General features: G+C 49.1%; 1 non-coding gene across 1 annotated transcript; it reads right to left on the reverse strand.

Annotated features, from left to right (window-relative positions):
• Positions 1 to 6,977: 6,977 nt before the first annotated feature.
• Positions 6,978 to 7,049, reverse strand: TRNAE-CUC (transfer RNA glutamic acid (anticodon CUC)). The gene has a single exon. It is a non-coding gene; the product is annotated as a tRNA-Glu (tRNA).
• Positions 7,050 to 18,189: the final 11,140 nt, after the last annotated feature.

Below are 18,189 nucleotides of genomic sequence, written 5' to 3' on the forward strand. Positions count from 1 at the left end.
AAGATAGACCTTATATTAGGACACAGAACAGGTCTCTACAAATTTAAGAAGATTGAAATCATATCAAATATCTTCTCAGACCACAATGGCGTGAAATTAGAAATCAACTACAGTAAAAACACCAAAAACATTCAAACACATGAAGGCTAAATAGCATGTTATTAAACAATGAATGGATTACCAAAGAGATAAAAAAAGAAAATAAAAAACTTCCTGGAAACAAATGAAAACGAACACACAACAGCCCCAAACCTCTGGGACACAGCAAGAGCAGTCCTAAGAGGGAAGTTCATAGCACTACAGGCCTACCTCAGAAAACAAGAAAAAAATCTTAATAAACTATCCAAGCCTACATTAAATATCTAGAAAGAGAACAGCAAGAAAAGCCCAGAATAAGTAGAAGGAAGGAAATAATAGAGATCAGAGCACAAACAAATGACATAGAGACTATAAAAAAATACAAAAAATCAATGAGACCAAGATCTGGTTCTTCGAAAAGATAAACAAGATTGATTTAGCCAGACTCATCAAGTAATGGCGGCACCCTTACCCCCACTGAGCCCACCCCTCATGCACCCACCTTGGTAACAGTCACAGAGGGAACACTGATTCTGCTGCAATAGCTCTTGGCTCACAGATAATGTGCTCCTCTGCCGGATACGCAGGGCAATTGGAGACAAGTGTTGGGAGTCCCAGGGGATGGCATGGCTCTGTGACTCCATTTCTTTGTCTGACATTCTGGCCACTAGACAGTGGGCAGCGTGGCAGAACCGCTGTCCTGAGTCCTTTCCCCAGTCTCTCAGCCGCCTCAGCCATGGCTCACGCAGCTTGCCCTGCTGGAGTGCCCACTGAGGTTCTCTGCCCCATCCCCCTCTGGGAAGGAAGTGCCTGCTGCTGCCTGCTTCCTCCCCTCGCTGGGCCATCTGGACTCTCCTCCCTTCTCAGCTCCCGTTTGCCCACCTTCAGATGCTTCATGCTGGGCCTCAGGCTGCCTCTGCATTGAGCAGGGAACCCTTTGTTGAGTTGTAGTAGATCAAGTTTTTAAAGTTTCAGGGGGAGAGGCCAAGGGATCTCACAACACCATTCCTCTGATGTCACTCAATAAATATTCTTGAAAGATAGTCCAGGACATAAGGCAGTTGGTGACTGTGGGATAGTAGGAAATATATATGTAGTCTTTGTCCCTAGTTCCTGACACAGGTCCCACATCTCTTTAAATTCTGGATGCTAGGAGCCCCTTCTGTCCTAATAGGCCATGCTTGGTGGGCCCCCACATCGTTTCAGGGTGAGGGCTGGTTGCCGGAAAGACCAAGCCATGCTCCGCTGGGAAGGGAGGTGGGGGGGTCTCTTTCCCTATCCTTCCCGGGAGGGGAGAGGACTGGAGATTGAGTTAGTAACTCATGCCCACGTGATGAAAGCCTCATTAAAAAACAAAATGACTGACCTAGGAGAGTTTCAGAGCTGACTAGAGGAGGAGCCGAGGTGCTGGGAGGGTGGGGATCTGGGCAGGAATGGAAGAGCCAGGTGCCTCAGCCCATGCCTGCACTCGGCTTGGCTCTTGCTGACTTATATCTGTTTATAATAAACCATTAAATGAAAGTCAAGTAAGTGTGTTCCTGAGTTCTGTGAGTGGTTCTGCAAATTACCCAACCTGTTTACCGCTCGTCAGTCAGAGGTCCGCAGGCCTGGGACGGGCAAAGGTGCCAGAGGTGGGAACGTCTGTGGGCTGAGCGGGGATCAGCGGCAACTCGGCTGGTGCCGGGGCTGAGCTGACCCGTGGGACACCCAGCTGATGCCTGTGGAGAATCAGAGAACTCGTTGTTGGTGAATAAAAGCAGCACAGAGACTCACACAGCCGGGCGCTGAGACCTGAACAATGGCCCCCAGCAGAGCCGCAGGCGCGCCGCCTCCCTCCCCGCGCAGTGCGCACTCCCTAACCCGCCCGCGAAATCGGGCCCTGCGGCCTACACGTACAGAACGCTTTTGGTGAGCACTTTTCCACATTTGGGCAATAACCTACCTAATGCTTGAGAGCTCCCTAGGCTCTAAGTCAGGGGGACAGGGACCCTCCTCCGTGTGAGGCTGGAGCTGGTGGGAGAGGCGGCTGGAGAGGAGCCCGAGGGAGGTGGCTGGCGGCGCTCAGGGCGAGGGCGAGGCCCGCCCTCGGGAGGACCGTCTGAACAGCGCGGCGTGGACATCCACGGCCGAGACCTTAGCCAAGGTTTCGGACGCTCGGCCACTAAATGCTGCTTTTCCTGCATTTTCTCCCAGGGCAATGCGGTCCGCTCCGGCTCCCTTCCCGAGGCCCCTCCCAGCCCGCAGGGAACCCCTGCCGGCCTAGCCCCAGAGCCCTGCTCCGCGGGGAGGGGAGAAGGGAGGGGGGAGGCTGCGACAGGAGCCCGGGAACCCGGCGCCCGCCCCTTTGTCACCAGCCCCTGAGAAGGGGCGCGCCCAGGGGGTCTCGGGGCTGCAGGTCCGCGGACCGGGACACCCGCCGGAGGCAGCCGGTGCGGAGATTTCGAGGTAAAAATTACGGAGGCCTCTGTCTCCCCAGAAATGCCCCGGGGCCGGGCGGGGCGGGGGAGCCAAAGGCGGGGGCCGGCTCAGGTGGAAAGGCAAATCGTTTGCAAGCGGAGCTGCGTCCAGAGGCGACGCAACGCGTTGGTGAAGGCGCTGCCCGCGTCCCTTCTTAGTTAAGACCCCAAAGTCTCGCCAGACAGGTGTGCTCACCTGAGAGCGGGCTGCGGGGTCACGTCGAGAATGAGGCCACAGGAGAGACAGTTACTCACGCGGAGTTCCCATTGGTTTTGCCAGTCCCTCCAAGAAACTCGGTGCCGGTAAGTGTTGGATTCTGCCATCTAACGAAAACTGGGCTTTCTTACAAACGCCTGCAGCAGGGACCGCTCCCCTAGCCCTGGCTGCACACTGCCCGGGGAGTTTCCGCGGCCAAGGTAACAAACTACCACAAAGGGCGTGGCGTCCGACCGCCGGGAGGGCCCTCTCTCAGCCCGGGGGCCGGAAGTCCCGCTCACCGGCGTCCTGGGCCGCCCGCACCCCTTGGCTTGTGGCCGCATCTCCTCAGTCTCCAGCCAGCGTCTCAAATCTCGACTTTGTCCTCACATGACCTCGTCCTCCTAAAAAAAGTCAAAAATTGATTCAGTATTATCTTATCATCCGTCGTTGCAATACTTGACCAATGACCAGTGCTAGTTCCTGGGGAGATGACTTCAGAAAAATGACTAAGAAAATGGATTTTCAAGGAACGTGAGAATGCGGTCTCTCCCCTCTCCCTCGTTGCGGGGCCCCGCGCTCCCCCGCAGCCCTGGCCAGGAGCTTCCTTTCTCCCTGGCGTCGGAGCCGCCTGGCCCTCAGCCGCCGCAGCAGCAGGTCCCCTCAGTGCTGGATTCTGCGGGCAGACTGGCCCAGCTGGATGGAGACTGGCTGCTTGGTGACACTCTAACCGCCAGACGCACAGAGCAGAGGCCCTCCCGTGGGGTGCTGATGGTCAGTGCTCCCTCAGTTTCCATTTCATCCACCGAAGACATCAAGCCGGGACCAAGTTCCTGTCTCTAGTGTTCACTAGCACACTCCTGCATAGCGAACTAAGAGGGGGGAAACCAATAGAAAAATGAAGAAATAATTGGAGAGAAAGTGACGCCAACAAGTGGGCATCCACAGGCTGCTGGGTGCCAGGCTGTACGACGGGGTCCAGCGGAGACCCTGGCAGGTGCTGCCCTGCCCTCAGAACCAAGGCTGGAAGGGCAGGCCTCGGCCCAGCTCTTCCACTTCCAGCTCAGCGTGGGGCTGGAGACCGGCTGGGTCACAATTGTTGGGGGAGCACGGGGTGGATCTGGAAAGACCTGCTTGGAGGAACTTACAATGCACCAAGGAGTGGGCTGCATGAGGGTTGCAATGACAAGACTGGGGGGGAGAGGAGGGAATCCTCAGTCCTTCTCCCACTACAGGCCTCCAGGGCAGAAACCCAAGATTCCTGAAGGAGCCAGGAGTGAGGAAAGGGAGAAAGCAGCAGGTGGCAAAGGAGGATTAAAACTGGAGGAGGCTGCACGGACAGCCTCCACTGGCCAGCAGGGGTGCTGGGGGTGGAGCAGGGGTCCCTGGACATGCCACTCTCTGACCATTTCCTCAGGCTGGCACAGTCAGAACAGGAGTTATTAGTAAGTAGTACAAATGCACCCCTCTTCCTGGTCGGGGGCGTGGCTGGCCTGCGGCCTGCTCCTACTCAACACACTTCTTGCTGCTTCTGTTCCCGCCAGAAGGGCTGCAGAGCTTCCGTGCACAGGTTCGCCTTGTGGGTAAGCTGGGCAGGAGAATGAGATTCCCAACCACCTGCACAGATTCCTGGAAATTGAACGGAGAACCTGACGATCCTCTGTTTAGAGATTAGTCTGATTGTAAGCATTTAAGCCCAGCCTGGTGGCTCTGTGGTTGAGCATTGACCTATGAACCAGGAGGTCACAGTTCAATTCCTGGTCAGGGCACATGCCCAGGTTTCGGGCTCAATCCCCTGGGTCAATGATTCTCTCTCCTCATTGATGTTTCTCTCTCCCTCCCTCTCTGAAATCAATAAAAATATATTTTTAAAAAATAAATAATTAACCCGCTCCCCAGGGCCCACTGACTTCAGAATTTTTCTGGGAAGCAACTACAATATGTGTCTTTAGGATATGTCTGCAACTGCCATTGGAATATACATGGAATTCTAGTCCTAGCTTTACTGTGTATGGCCAGAAAGCTCAACATTGAAAACTTGTGCCATCTCATCAGTAGCAGAGATTTTTCAAGTTTCAAAGAATTTCGAATTCTAAGTCCTGAGTGTGCAGGACTCTTCACAGGCAGGCGCGTTCAGTCCTGTGCTGCGCCGGTCCTGGTCCCTTGTCCTGGAAGGCAGGTCTCCATCTGTTCTCCTGCCTTGGAATCTCTCTCTCTCTCTCTCTCTCTCTCTCTCTCTCTCTCTCATGCTTTTTCCACACTCCATTTTAACAGATTGATCTTTCTACCAATACAAAACTTGTTTATAATATCTGTCTCCGCCATTCAACATTAAGTACCACAAGGGTAATAATGATGATGATAATGGTAAAAACATATGGATTAGGATAATAGTATGGCTGAGCACGTCTGTGCATTATTTCATTTATTCCTCATAGTAATTTTATGCAATAAATGTATTTACTCCTTTTAACCGATGAGAAAGCTGGGGTTTGGGGTGTTAGGAGATATGACTGTCCTGCTCATTTTTCACCTTCCACAGGGACTAGGGTACCCAGTGTAACGCAAGCCCACACTGGCCTTAGTGCTCAGGATGGGCTGTTGGCCTCAATGGCTGTCCTGTTTTACACCCATTCACATTCTTCCTTCTTCCTCTTGCCTTAAGATGGATTTTGTGTTTGTCATTTGTTCTCTGAGTTGACAAGTGAGTGAACAGAACCTATTGTGCTAAAATACATTTTTTTCTCCAAGGAGAATGAATAATAGCTCATAACAGAAGAAGGAAAAAGTCACATAGCTTTCAAAGAAGAGTCCCTGTCTCATTAGCTTTATGTGGAAAGTTCAAAAAAGAAACAAATAAACAAAAAACATTGAGCACATTTTGGGGTCCCACCCCGAGTACTTCATAAAAACAGAGCTGTGAAAAGAAATGAAGCAAAGGACTCTTGCTATACAGAGACGAACTATGACGTCATGAAGAGGGTAGTGTTCAGGAAGTGAGTGCCATCAGGCCTCCAGAGCTGATTTCCGGTGAAACATGAAGCAGAAAGACAGGGAAGAGCCTCAGAATACACAGGAAACTGACAAACTATACTGCTTTATGCTTATGTCCAAACAAAATTTCTTAGACAAATTGATCTTACGTATGTGTCCGAGTTTATTCACCCAAGGAGAGTACTGGCAAATGGCAAAAGGAGTGTCCCAGCTCAGAGAGGTTTTGGAATTTATGAATTTATGTGTGTGTGTGGGGCGGGGGGGCGTGGGGGAGAGCAGGGAATGTGCAATTAGTTAGAGAAAGTTCTGCTTCATTTAACACGATCACAAAAACATCACATCACCATGTCTCAGTCCAGGAAGGCCAAGGTCAGCACGGCCTTTGTTTAGAAGCTGGGGAAGAGGTCATATGTGCATCGAACTTTCATAAGAAACGAGAAGGGAAGAACAAGCAAGATATCTGTAGTTGCTATTAGACAAGCCTAGTAACAAAGATTTATTCCCAATACGGCCCGAAGCCCTCGGCACAGAGGCGCCCCGCCCGGTCAGAGCCAGGAGGGCACCGGCCTGCCTTCCGCGAGCAGCGTCATTCATCCCTCGGGCGGCGGTCCGCCGTGCTCCTCACTCGCGCGCGGGCTTCGCGGTTTTGCTGATCCCACGACCTTGTCCTGTTCCTAGTCGGGGAAACCCCAGGCTCCCGAGAGATCACGCAGTCCCGGAACCGCCTCGGTCCCGGGGGAAGTCCCGTGTCGGCATTTCGGGGCGCTCCCAGAATGGGACCGAGGAGCGCGGAAGCCCGGGAGCGAGGGTGTGCCTGTCCCAGCTCCAGCAGCTCTCCCGGTCCGAAACGCACGCACCGCCAGCTGAGACAGATCTGAAAATGACTTCCCAATTTCTCCTTTCACCTTATCAACTATCTTTTCAACGCGTGATGCTAATATGAAACAACTCCTGAAGTTAATCAACTGTCTCCAAGATGTCCCGCTCAATGAATTATCCAACTAATGAGTTACATTTTAAAAACACTTAGAGCAGTGCAGAGCTCATTAACAAAATTCTAGAACTTATTGAAAAGTCATTTTGCATTTGAGATACCAAGAATGTCACAAAATTTCCAAGTAAAATACGCTTCATATGAATATTAAGGGCAACTGTATGCAATTTAGAGTTTAATCTTTATAGGTTTCCTTTAGCTCGGAAGGAATGCGGCCGCTGGGGGGGGGGGGGGGGGGGGGGGGGGCGGAAAAAGCAACTTCCCTGACCGGGAATCGAACCCGGGCCGCGGCGGTGAGAGCGCCGAATCCTAACCACTAGACCACCAGGGAGGACAACGGTGCCTCTTAGACAAAAGTTTATCAGTCAAATGCTCCAATCCTGCGACCATAGCTTCCTTTCCGATTCCCCGAACTAGTGCAAAATTATATTTATTTTTTCATGGACCGCAGCGCACCAGCCAATAAGACCTAGAGAGGGGCGCTGTGCCAACCGAGGAGATCTGGGGCAGCAGCCGGTCGGGGCCTCTCTGCTCTGGGCGTGGGGAGTCCGCTCGAGTAAAGTGTAGCCTTAGCGAGGGCCGCAGCTCCTGTTTCACTAATTTGAAATGGTTTCCTTGTCTTTCTCCTCATAAACTGTCCAAGACGTGTTTAAATATATCTCTGGATTCCTCAAAGTGTTCGTCATGGTGTTTATTTTAAAAATATTTAATATCTAGTGAATAAAATACTTAAGTGACAAGGCCATTCCGCCTTATCTGAAGCGAGCAGCAAGCGGGGCGCGGGGCGCGGGGCGGAAGGTCTCGGAGGCCGGGTCCACCCCGCCGTCGCAGAGAGAGCGCCTCAGGGATTAAAATAGTGGATCTACCCACTACAAATATGAAAATATTCGTTGAACAAAAAAAGGAGAGAGAGAATGTTTTTCTCAAACTCATAAAGGAAAGTACAACAGACTCGTGCGAGAAAACGACCGTGCGGGTGGAGGAGCCGAGCGGGAGCGCCTTCTCCCCGGGAGGCGCCGTCCGCGAGCGCAGGAGCGCCCCTCGGTCCCCGCGGGGCTGTGCCCCGTCCGGGCCGGGCGTCTCCCGCTCGCCCTGCGCCTCTTCCTCCCGGCCGCCCGCCCTCGGCCCAGGGAGTCACCCCCAAGCGTCCCCCTCCTCCTCCTGTTCATTTTCTTTCCTGGCCCCTTCCCCTCGTCGTATTCTCTGCGGGTTTATAACGCAAAGGAGACCGGCCCGATAGACAGACATGGAAAGGAAAGTTTAATACGAGGGGCACCGATTCATTTTATTCTCAGTTCCATGCCCCCTTGATATTTATTGCGTCGCGGGCGCCTGCACACCCCTGACGAGAGAGGCAAGGCCGGAACGGGCGTTCGTGGACAGAGTGGGGTGGAGAGGGCCTCCCGCGGGAGGGGGAGGAGGGAGCGGGGCCCTTGCGGAGCGAAGGGAGCAAAGGACATTTCCTTCGCCTCTTTTCCCTCCCTCCTAATTTGCTAGCTTTTTGCAGATCCCAACCTCATCTTTCCACCCAGAGGAAAGTTTTCCCTGGTTCCCCAGGCGAATCCCTTCACCTGCGCGTTTGGCTCCTCCGGGTGCCATCACGCCCGGTGCCTTCGGTCCGTCCCTCGCCGGCCTCTCTTCAAGCTGCGGGCTCCTGCTCTCCAGCTCCCAACAGCGAAAGGCGGCGCACGCCCTCCGGGCGCCCTCGCGCCCTTCCCAGACTCGCTCTCCTCGCGCATCACCAAACTTGTCGAAAGAACCGCATTGGCTCCCCTCCGGCCTCCTCCGCTGAGGTCTGCCTTCAGTCCCCGGAGCCGTCAACAGCTTCCCAGCTTCCACACGCCTGGGTTCTGTTTTGGCACTAAAACTTAATTTCGTGCAGGATGCAAGCTCTTACCGAGCCCTTCCTTCGCAGGTTGTTACAGGACAGCGAGAAGCTAGAAAAACTCGAGCGCAGGAGGAGTAGGGAAGCTGGGACAAGAGCATTAAACAAGGCCACGCAGCGAGGACAGCCCGCAGCCAGCTTGTCACTAACAAGCCACATTCTCCCGGCCAAGGACCCAGGTTAAAAGCCTCCCTAAGGGAGAGAATGCGGAAAGAAGCGGGGGAGGGTGGGGAAAGGGGCAGTTTTATGTTTTTTTACTCCCTAAACAGAGAAGCCAGCAGTCTCAAGGCCCCCCAACATAAAGCTACCCGGTGCCTCGCAGGAATGCTGGGAAGACGACAACAAAGTGCAGAGGGACCTTGGAGCTACCTACGCCAAGGTATTCAGCAGAGGACATCGGAGACCTGTGGCAGGAGGGTGTCGCCAGGCACCCCTTCTCCGGGTGAGCGGGACAGCCCCTGCGCTCTGGGCCCGACACAGGAGATAGACTCGCTTGCCCGGCTGCTCTAATGAGCTTGCTTGCTTTGCTAAGTTGTCCTTATCACGGTGCAAGCAGGGGCACTCGTTTCAATTTGTTCCCATGACACTGGCAAGAACCACGGTGGGGACGGCCTCTCCCACGCTGGTCAGTGAGAGTGGCCTGTAGAGAACCTGGGACCTGGGGCCTGGACTGCCCTGTTCCCTGTGCTCTCCGGCTGCTCCATTCAGTCTTCCCTCTCACTTCTAAGAACTCTTTAGAAATGGCTAATGCTCAGTGTCCTGACCTCCCTCTTTTTTTTTAATTAAATTTAAAATTTTTAGATAACTGTAGATTCACAAGTGCAGTTATTCGAAATGATCACATCTTGTAACACTATAGAGCAGCGGTTCTCAAGCTGTGGTTCGCAACCCCTTTGGGGTCGAACGACCCTTTCACAGGGGTCGCCTAAGATCATCGGAAAACACATATATAATTACATATTGTTTTTGTGATTAATCACTATGCTTTAATTATGTTCAATTTGTAACAATGAAAATACAACCTGCATATCAGATATTTACATTATGATTCATAACAGTAGCAAAATTACAGTTATGAAGTAGCAATAAAAATAATTTTATGGTTGGGGGTCACCACAACATGAGGAACTGTATGAAAGGGTCGTGGCATTAGGAAGGTTGAGAACCACTGCTATAGAGCATTAGCACTGAGCTGGGTCTCCGGGTCTGGGAGCTCTTATTAAATGCTCTTCTTCCTGAGGTTAAAATGCAGCCCAGCCTTCTGCAAACGCAGCTGTGAACAGGCCGAGCTTGGCAAGAACCAACCTGATGAGTGGAGCCAACTGCGAAGAGAAACATGGCTGACCAGGCCGCTCGCCGAGTCGCTGGGCCTTCCTTCAGGAGGCAGAGCTCTGCCTTCTCTAAATGCTTCAATCACAGACTTCCTTCCCTTTGACCTTGTGTCTGTTCCAGCCTGCTGACTAGACAGCCATGATTTCACACGGGCTCCCTGGGTGGTTTCGGGCCCACCTGGCACTGCACAGTGATTACAGGGGGATGGGCCAGGTGCCCTGGCTGTACCGTACAGCCCGTGGTGGTTTTGTGCCTATCTATTCATACTTCCTAATCCCGGCACCTTTTTTTTTTTAAACATTATACTTTCTTTTTTATTTTTTTACATTTTTAACATTGTTTTTATCACTGACCCCATTTCCCGCCCCTTTGCTCACCTCCACCAGCCCCCAATCCCCTCACCTTTATTAGGAAGCCCCCCAACACCCTCCCCTCTGACAACCATCAGTCTGACCATTGTAGCCATAGCCATAGTCTGTTTCCATTTTGTTTACTTATGGGGTTTTTTGCACTTTAAATTTTACATCTATCATATGGGATTTGTTTTTCTCCAGCTGACTTATTTCACTTGGCATTATACCCTCTGGGTCCATTCACGTTGTTGGCAAATGGCAAGTTTTCATCCTTTTTATGGTTGGGTAATATTTATGTACCACTGCTTTTTTATTCACTCATCTGCTGATGGGCACTTGGGATGCTTCCATATCTTTTTGTCCATGGATTCATTCTTCGGCCAGGGCTATTGTAAATAATGCTGCTATGAACATAGGGGTGCATATATTCTTTTGAATTAGTATTTTGTGTTTCTTTGGATATATTCCCAGTGTTACGGAAGACCAAAGAAATACCAAGCATGCTTGCTAGAGAAAGGGAGGAACACATTTATTAACACTAGTGGACTCCGGGAATAATTTCCAAATCAGAGTGAGTAACACGCAGAGGGCTTCACTTTTTATAACCTTCTGGGGTCTTTGTTTTGCATATATGGTTCCACCCCCTTTCATGGGCTTACAGGAAGGCCCCCAGGTGTTGGGGGTCCCCAGGCCATATCCGATGATCTGTCCTGGGGCCAGCGATAATGACCTTCCCTCCCCCCTGCCCCAGGGCAGTGCATTGTTCACAGTTTTTATGGTCTGACAGGCCTTGCAAGACCAGTTTCCTTCTCACCAGAAGTGGAGTCGCTGGGTCAACAGGCAGTTTCATATTTAATTTTTTTTAAAATAACATACTTTTTATTTTTTATTTTTATTTATTTTTAAAAATATTTTTATTGATTTCAGAGAGGAAGGGAGAGGGAGAGAGAGATAGAAGCATCAATGATGAGAGAGACCCATTGATGGGCTGCCTCCTGCATGCCCCACACTGGGGACTGAGCCTGCAACCCAGGCATGTGCCCCCGGCTAGAATCGAACCCAGGACCCTTCAGTCCACAGGCCAACACTCTACTCACCAAGCCAAACCGGCCAGGGCCATATTTAATTTTTTGAGGAACCTCCACACTGTTTTCTATAGTGGCTGCACCAGTCTGCATTCCCACCAACAATGCATGAAGGTTCCCTTTTCTCCACATCCTTGCCAACACTTGTTATTTATGTATTTATTTATTTTTATCTTTAATTTTGAAAGCATTACAGCTGTCCCCTTTGTGGAGTTTTTTTTCCCATTGACCTTCCTCCACCCTGCACCTGCCCCCACCCCGCCCCCCCCGCCGGCGCCCCAGGCCTTCACCACCCTATTATCTGTGTCCATGAGTTATGCAATATATGCATACAAGTTCTTTAGTTAATCTCTTCCCACCCATCCACCCACCACCATCTTCCCTCTGATGTTCTTCAATCTGTTCCATGCTTCTATGTCTCTGGATCTATTTTGTTCTTCTTTCACTTAGCATAATACTGAAACAGAATTTTTGGACTGGAACCCGGATTCTTGGTCCACCAGAATCAAAGAATGAATCCATGGACAGAAAGTGGCATAGCAAAGGTGAAGATTTATTGAAGAACAAGTACAGACTCCCACATGGGGAGAGGGAAAGCGTCCCACAGAATGGATTCCCACGTGGGGCGGGGGAAAGGGTCCCACTGAGTTCCTTTTCCCTGTGGCTTATAAAGGCTGCAGATCCTGATGCCCTCATATCCCCTCTGATTGCTCACTGTTTCCCTAAACTGGTTACGATAGTTACTCCTGGGCTCAAAGGTTGAACCTCACAAGGGACATGTGAAGTTCTCCCCCCTCCTTCCTTATTGTTTTCCTATTCCCTCTGGGCTTCCTTCTTCTCCTTCTGGATAAAGGGCTTCCTTCTCTTTATTTTGTAAATATAGACCTTCTGCTGTTCCCAGCTCCCTCATTCTATGAAAATGTACCTGTTGCAGCCTTTCAGTTTCCTTATTGTGTGGAAATATACCTTCTGCTGCTCTGCAGCCCTGTGCTTCCTCCATGGTCCCCTTAATGTCCAAAATTTCTAAAATTTCCCAAACCTGTCCTAGTTTACCCCTAAAATTCCTGTTTCAATGCTCTCCAGGTCCATCCATGCTGTTGCTAATAATAAGAGATCCTTTTTTACAGCTACATAGTGTTCCATGGTATAAATGTACCACACCTTTTTCATCTACTCATCAGCTGTTGGGCACGTGGGCTGTTTCCAGATCTTAGCTATTGTAAACTGTGCTGCTATGAACATAGGGGTGCCTACATTCTTTCTGATTGGTGTTTCAGGTTTCTTAGGGTATATTCCTAGAAGTGGGGTCACTGGGCAAATGGAAGTTTCATATTTAATTTTTTAAGACCACAGAGGCTGCACCAGTCTGCATTCTATTAATGTAAAAACATCCAAACCTGTAAAAAAATTTTGTGAGTTTACTTGAGCCAAACTGTCCACAATTGCCAGGAAGCAGAATCTCAACAGATTGAAATAATGCTCTAGAGAATGGTGGTTTTTCACCTTATTTTATACATTACAATTAAAGGAGGAAATGTATACGGGTTACATGAAGTCCATTGGTGATAGATTAGGGAGGCAGGAGAAAGCAAAGTGGGGACACTGCTGGGATTGGATAATGAGTAAAATGATAGACACATTCTTAGGTGGGTACAGGATAGTCAACAGCCAACAATTAGCACGATAACAATAACAATGAAGGACTTTGTGGTCTCTGTCCTGGCGCCCGGGGCATTTGGCTGTGCCCTGAAGGGTCTGGGGAAAAAGGGAAGTTACAAGTTACCCTGACATTTCAATGATATGTTATCCTAGATGCAAAAAGACAATAAGCTCAGTTAAGGTAAAGATTGACCTTGTCAGGGAAGATACCGGCCTAGGAGGTGACTACCCACCATAACTGCTTTTAGTTGAAGTTTAATTTCAGACCATCTTTTGTGGTTACTTTAGGTCTCTGAGTTTTTCAAGACTGCCATGCAGGCCTTCCCTGAGCTCGTTAGGTTAGCATGTGGCCCTTTCGTCCTCAATTCCCACCAGCAGTGAACTAGGGTTCCCTTTCTACACATCCTTGCCAGCACTTGTCATTTGTTGATTTATTGCTGGTAGCCATTCTGACAGGTGTGAGGTGATATCTCTGTTGTTTTAATTTGCATCTCAGATGATTAATGACTTTGAGCATCTTTTCATGTGTCTATTGGCCATCTGTATTTCCTTTTTGGAGAAGTATCTATTCAGGTCTTCTGTCCATTTTTTAAAATTAGATTGTTTTTTTGGTGTTGAGTAGTATGTGTTCTTTAAAAAAATTTGGATATTAACCCCTTATGTACCACTGGCGAATGTCTTGGGGATACAGTTTTGGATGTAAATCCCTTGTCTCTTTTATTTGCTGCAAGTAAGTTAAACTACCCAATGACAACCACATCTCGTTCTTGAACAGAGTATCCCCAAGTGGCAAACCCTGTGAGTTTAGTTGCCAAGGCTGACCAGCAGACCCTGAGCAACGGATGAATGATAACTCTGACACACGTTTGCTGTGAAAGAGAGGGCTAAGGGACTGCCTGGCTAAAGGAACCAGACAGCCTCATTTGCCTGCCTCTTCAGGTTTTTATTGTAACAGCAGTTTAAGATAAAGTTTATCTTTTAGATACAATCAGTAGGGTAAGTAATCTTGGAGAGACACATGTGTCTGCAGTATCCTTTAAGCAAGGACACCTAAAGATTAAGCATAATGATTCTGGTAAACAACCAAGGGTCTGCACGTGCGCAGACTTGTTTGGAAAGGTGAAGAAACAATTAGGAAGTTGCCGCCTTCAGCCAACTTCCCTAAGTTGGAATTCTGAGACACAGAGGCGGGCCACCTTCAGCCAGCCTCCCTTTTCAGAATTTCTTCCTTACAAACTTTCCAACCAAGTCTCCCATGCTTCCACACACTTAGTAGCATCGCTACTGGGATATTGATGTTAATATAAGTCAAAATACACAACAATTCATCACCATGAAGATCTCTCATGTTGCCCTTTAATAGCCACTCCACTTTCCTTCTGCCCCCCCACCCACAGTCTGACAAACACTAACCTTCTTTCCATTTCTATGGCTTTGTAATTTTAAGAATACTATATAATAGAAGGCTAATATGCAAATTGACCAAATGGCAGAATGACCAGTCGCTATGATGTGAACTCACCACCAGGAGGCAGATGCTTAGTGCAGGAGCTGCCCCCTGGTGGTCAGTGCGCTCCCACAGGGGGAGTGCTGCTCAGCCAGAAGCTGGGCTCATGGCTGGCAAGCACAGTGGCAATGGCAGGAGCCTCTCCCGCCTCCGTGGCAGTGCTAAGGATGTCTGACTGCCGGCTTAGGCCTGCTCCCCCCTGGGGGCAGCAGGTGGACATCCCTCGAGGGCTCCTGGACTGTGAGAAGGCGCAGGCTAGGCTGAGGGACACCCCCGCCCCCCGCCCCGCGTGCACAGATTTTGTGCACCGATTTTGTGCACCAGGCCTCTAGTATTATATAAATAAGATCATACAATATGTAACCTATTGGGATAGGCTTTTGCACTCATAGTAATTGTCTGGTGAAACATTCAGGTTGTTGAGTTACTTAGTGTCAATGCTCCATTCCTTTTTATTGCTGTGTACTGGTCTGTAGTAAGAATTTACCAGGGTTTGTTTAAACCTTCCCCCAATAAAGGACATTTGGGTTTGTCAACTGATGTTTGGTGCCAATTCAATGCCAACAGGATTCCCCAATTTGGGGTGTGGTGAAGATGAAAACTTTAGTACAAAACAACTCAATTGTAATACAGCAGGTCTGTAGAAATAGCATGGCAGTGAGGCAGCCCTAGGGCCAGGCAGCCCTGGGACCCAGCCCTTCTCTAGTGAGACAGGTCTGCTCTGCTTCAGGGAGGCATGTTCAGTGTTTCAGCACAGCCAGGAAATCAAAGTTTTCAGTCTCCATAGAAAGATAAAATGCACTCTCTAAGTCACAGGGGCGCTTGCTTATCCTATACAATAGAAGCCTAATATGTATCCAACCATTCGACCCTTCGACCAGTCGCTATAACACGCACTGACCATGAGGGGGCAGACACTCCAACCAGTAGGTTAGCTTGCTGCTGGGGTCAGGCCAATTGGGACTGGGCAAGACCGGCCAGACATGCCCTGAAGCCCTCCCTGGCCCCCATCGTGCACTGGTGGGGTCCCTCAGCCTAGCCTGCAGGGATTGGGCCAAAACTGGATCTCTGACATCTCCTGAGGGGTCTCAGATTGCCAGAGAGCGCAGGCCAGGCCGAGAGACCCCACCCTTGCACAAATCCGTGCACCAAGCCTCTAGTATAAATAGAAGCACCTGACCTTGTTCCCTGGTTGATCCATCCTCATGCAAATGAGGACTCCACATCCTCCCAGTTTGATTGGTCCACAGGGTACTGTCCTGATTGATCAGAATAGAGCCACTCTAGCCAGAGCTGCACATCTCTGACTGGATGGGGAAAGCCTCAGTCCTATTGGTTGAAATAGGATACCAGGAACTTCTTTATAAGGGCTGGCTCAGCTGGCAGGGCACAGTGCAGGCAGGCCGGTCAGCTGGAGGCTTCTGTGAAATGCAGTTTGTGTGAGAGGCTGCTGTGTAGAAATGGCTGCGAGGCTCTGGTTTTAAAATTGGAGCCCAGTTAGCCACCAGGAGCCCTTCTCAATAGGTGTCTTTTTGTCAGGTTGTTTCCAGTTTCTTACTTCTACTAATACAACTGCTATAAACATTTGTGTATAGGTTTATAACATAAAAATGAAAGGCCTTTCAAAGTGAGCGGCAACAAACATTTATTTAAGATTTTAAAGAATTCAAGAAGCACAGATTCAGGCAGAAGACCAAATAGTTTCCAATTAGGAGACAAAGTCAAGGGGTATTGATGAGCAAGGAAAGGGGAATAGTTAAATCAATAGAAGATAGACATTTCTATTGGTTCAGATAGGATAATATAATATAGTGATGCTAATTCTAGTGTTTTTATTTTATTTTATTTTTTTATTTATCTTTATTGTTAAAAGTATTACAGATGTCTCCTTTGCTCCCCTTATAACCCTCTTCACCCCTCTCCTCCGCCCCCCAGGCCTCACCACACTATTGTCTGTGTCCGTGGGTTATGCACATATGCATATATGTTCTTTGGTTAAGCTTTACCCCCCCTCCCCCGCCTTCCTAAACAATGTTTTTAACTTTTAGTGTATTATGACTACCTCTTTGGTAGTCATATTAACTGCTTTCTTGTTATCCTTGTGAACAGTTCTTTGGGGCACAATGTTGCTTTAGGCCCAGTCCAAAATGGTCATTTTTCCCTGTTTCAACATCCCAAACATTTGAGGCATAAGATGTGTAGGGCAGTTCTTCTGGGATGGCAACTCCAGCTCCATTTCAAAGTGGCTCCGTTTATATTATGTTTACATTTGCCTCTTTTGATCAAGATCTTCCTTTGAAAGAAACACTGATCGGTTGGTAAAAGCATCCTTGGTTCTCCATTGTCAGGTGGCTCCTTCAGGGTTGGGTTCTGTCAGGTCCTGCGTAGGAGCCTTAGGCCACATCTGAGCAGCAAGAGCGTCAGCACAGAGGAAGGCTTTACCGTCATTTTTCTTTAAAGGTAAATACCTTTCATGGGTTCTTGAGGTTTCTCATATTAAATCTTGTAGGCTTTAGTGGTCATCTTAAAAAGTTGAGCAAGCATTATCCGGGTGGTGTCTTCATAACATCAAGCTCTGCAAAACAATTATTTATAACAAAACAATTATTTATAACAGCAAAATGTTTATAATAACAAAAAAAATGCCAAGTCCAATTATAAGAGTAGATCTGAATCAGGAGGCAATACCTGAGGGCAGACAGCTGAAGATATTAAAGAACCATGAGGTGCCAGTAGACACTGGCTTTTGGTTTATATTCAGATTTAATCTAGGTTCATCTTTACTTTATCAGAGTACAATAAGAGGCATTAACAACAGAGTAAAACCCCACCTTGCTCAGCTAGGATATGGTCAGTAGCAATTCTGTTGTCTAAAATAATTCATGCAAAGAAATTGAAAGGTTTTTCCTGATTGGTTATTGCTGTGGCGGTCATTGCAATACTTGCCCAAGGAAAAATCTGGTATCTTCCAAATCTGGTGTCTTCACTGGGGTGGACATGGCCAGGCATTGAACATCCTTCAGTATACGCACAACTAGTTGCATGTTTTGACCTGCAAAGTAGGTTCAAAGACCGTGCCCAATGCTGAGTTATCTTCCCAGACAGGAATTAAAGGGAAAAGGGAAACAGTAAGTATCATAGTCAGGGCCTGGCCTCTCGCAGTGTTTGTGAGGCAGGGAGGAGCTGCAGGGGGGAGGAGGAGTGCAGGGTCAGATCACACAGGCTTGTCCAGAACCCGGGTCAGTGTCCACACGCATGTTGTCTGTTTCACTTCCTGGTTATTTTTTCTTTCAAATCCTCTGTTGTGTGATCAGTTCAGTTTAGGTGCAAGAGCTTGGTGAGGTCAGAGGAGAGGTGAGCAGACACCAGATCAGGAGGTGTGTGTGCCCTAACACGTAGAACGTTTTCTTAAAAGTGTGAGGTGTTAAAGGTTTTCAATAGACAAGCGACACGATTGCCCTTGCACTTTAGGAAGATCACTCGGGCACACGTGCGGATGAACTGGAGGAAGGTGGCGAGGAGACCGGACAGGAGGCGATCTCTGGAAACCCAGCGATAAAGAACGGAGGTCAGAGGAAACAGCCTGGAGGGCTTGCACACTGACTGCATCCACAATTACATTAGAAGGCGGTGCAAGATGATGCCCAGCC

This window comes from Myotis yumanensis, unplaced genomic scaffold, assembly GCF_028538775.1.
Source record: "Myotis yumanensis isolate MYYU_CA2020_CCGP unplaced genomic scaffold, mMyoYum1.0.hap1 SCAF_6, whole genome shotgun sequence".
Lineage (NCBI taxonomy): Eukaryota > Metazoa > Chordata > Mammalia > Chiroptera > Vespertilionidae > Myotis > Myotis yumanensis.